This window comes from Ursus maritimus, unplaced genomic scaffold (assembly GCF_017311325.1).
Source record: "Ursus maritimus isolate PB19 unplaced genomic scaffold, ASM1731132v1 scaffold_10, whole genome shotgun sequence".
Classification (NCBI taxonomy): domain Eukaryota; kingdom Metazoa; phylum Chordata; class Mammalia; order Carnivora; family Ursidae; genus Ursus; species Ursus maritimus.
The window spans coordinates 21,769,532-21,772,305 of record NW_024423344.1 but is presented as its reverse complement, the minus strand read 5'-3'; the positions used below and the strand labels follow the sequence as shown (position 1 = coordinate 21,772,305).

The 2,774-nt window shown below is 40.0% G+C and overlaps 1 non-coding gene across 1 annotated transcript; it reads left to right on the top strand.

The window, feature by feature from the left end:
- The first annotated feature begins 1,034 nt into the window (after window positions 1–1,034).
- On the top strand, window positions 1,035–1,138 carry LOC121101494. The gene has a single exon (XR_005833488.1). It is a non-coding gene; the product is annotated as a U6 spliceosomal RNA (small nuclear RNA).
- The last annotated feature ends 1,636 nt before the right edge of the window (window positions 1,139–2,774 follow it).

Here is a 2,774-nt window from a genome sequence, read left to right as displayed (position 1 = left end):
TACTACCAGAGTAGGACATATGGCTGCAGTCTGGGGGAGAGAAAAACTAAATCTACTTCGTATATCTTTATTCTTTACACAACTTTGTTATAAAATTTATACAAGCATCTGTATTCGTCAGGTTCTCCAGAGAAACAGAATCAATAGGATGTTTATGTGTTTCTCTCCTTCTCTCTCTCTCAAGAGATTTCTTATAAAGAATTGGCTTATGAAGTTGGGAGACAGAAAAATTTCAAGGTTTGCAGCTTGAGTTGGCAAGCTGGAGACTCAGCAGAGCCATTGGTATTTGTATTCTGAAGGCTAGCAGGCTCAAGACTCAGTAAAAGTAAAAGCTGATGTTTTAGTTCAGGTCTGAAGGCAGGAGAAAAACTGATGTCCCAGCTCAAATGCCACTAGGCAGAAGGAATTCTCTCTTCTTTGGTCCTTTTGTTCTATTCTGGCCTTCTACTGATTGGACGAGGCCCATCCACAATAGAGAGGACTATCTGCTCTACTGAGTCTACCAATTCAAATGTGCAATTTCTCTTCCAGAAACACCCTCATAGACACATGCGGAATAATGTTTGAGTAACTCGCTGGGTACTCTGTGGCCTAGTCAAGTTGACACGTATATTTATCCATCGCAGCATTCATGAAGAATGTAGGAACATATAATTTACAATTCAACTCCCATTTATATGTATGTTATTACTTGATGGATGTGATCATGCTGTTAGAATTCAGTGAAAGGAGAGGCATGAGAAAATTTTAATGAGATTATTTATTTCCTGTGTTTTTCTAGAGGAATTATATTAATCTGTAGATCTTTTTTCTTCTACTTCATTTAACAATTTAGGGTATATATTTCATCTTGCTGTCTTTGGCATCAAAAAAATGATGTGATAGGTCTTTCTCTGTTCTATAAAAAATGATTTTTTTTCTCTAAAGAAGGTGCTCATCTTCACTTTATAAAGTCTAAATGGTCTACTCACCTCAAAAGGAACAGTTAGGCCAGAATTTCTGCCTGAACAATAGCTTAAAGAAATCCTGTGGTTGTGCTCACTTTGGCAGCACATGTACTAAAACTGGAATGATACAGAGATTAGGATGGCCCCTGAGCAAGGATGACATGCAGGTTTGTGAAGTGTTCCACGTTAAAAAAAGAAAAGAAAAGAAAAGAAAAGAAAAGAAAAGAGAAGAAATCTTCTGGCTTTTTTTCCATTAGCTTCAACTAACATGGGTTGTCTCAGAAAAGCTGCTTGAGCTGACTCGCCTCAATATGATGCCTGCTGGGTTTTGTATTACCAGCTTTCTTCACCTTAGAATTTGACTAAGGCAGAAGTCTATCAGAGGATTACAGTTTGATCCAATTGGTTGTTATTTGGGCCACAGCACGGGGAAATATCTGGGGGGTTGGATGGGCTTTCTAGGTGTGAGGCTCTTTCTTGTGGAGGTGGTTTATACAAAAGGCATGGAGAGGGAGCTCCTAAATTTCTTTTTTTTTTTTTTTTAAAGATTTTATTTATTTATTTGACAGAGATAGAGACAGCCAGTGAGAGAGGGAACACAAGCAGGGGGAGTGGGAGAGGAAGAAGCAGGCTCATAGCGGAGAAGCCTGATGTGGGGCTCGATCCCATAACGCCGGGATCACGCCCTAAGGAGCTCCTAAATTTCTTAACACAATCAACTGGGAGGAAAAATGTGCTGTAATGTAATGGTATTACTTCTGTGGTAAACCTTCTCAGAGATCTCTGGCCCGGCAACTGGCCCAGAAGAAAGACCTAATAGAAATACTGACTTTACTTGAAGTCTGTGGGCCATTTTTTAAAAGTTTTTATTTTATTTTATTTTTTTAAAGATTTAAATTGCACTACTGGGTATTTACTCCAATGATACAGACAGTGAAGAGAAGGGCCATATGGACCCCAACGTTTATAGCAGCATTGTCCACAAGCTACATTGTGGAAGGAGCCGACTTGCCCTTCAACAGATGACTGGATTAAGAAGATGTGGTCCATATATACAATGGAGTATTACTCAGCCATCAGAAAGAACGATTACCCAACATTTGCAGCAACATGAACGGGACTAGAGGAGATTATGCTAAGTGAAATAAGTCAAGCAGAGAAAGACAATTATCATATGGTTTCACTCATTTATGGAACATAAGAAATAGCAGGAAGATTGGTAGGAGAAGGAAGGGAAGAATGAAGGGGGGTAAACAGAAGAGGGAATGAACCACAAGAGACTATGGACTCTGGGAAACAAACTGAGGGCTTCAGAGGGGTGGGGGACTGGGATAGGCCGGTGATGGGTATTAAGGAGGGTACGTATTGCTTGGTGCACTGGGTGTTATATGCAAACAATGAATCATGGAACACTACATCAAAAGCTAATGATGTACTGTATGGTGACTGACATAACGTAATAAAAAATTATTATAAAAAAGTAAAGATTTAAAAAAATTATTTGACAGAGAGAGAGAGAGAGAGCACAAGTAGGGGGAGTGGCAGGCGGAGGGAGAGGGAAGCCAGACGTGGGAGTTGATTCCAGGACCCTGGGATCATGACCTGAGCCAAAGGCAGACACTTAACCTACTAAGCCACCCATGCGTCCCTAAAAGTTTTTATTTTAATTCCAATTAATTAACATACAGTGTTATATTAGTTTCAGGTATGCAATATAGTGATTCAACACTTCCATATAATACCCAGTGCTCATCACAAGTGCCCTCCTTAATACCCATCACCTATTTCACCCATCCCCCCAACCCCCTCCCCTCTTCTAACCATGAG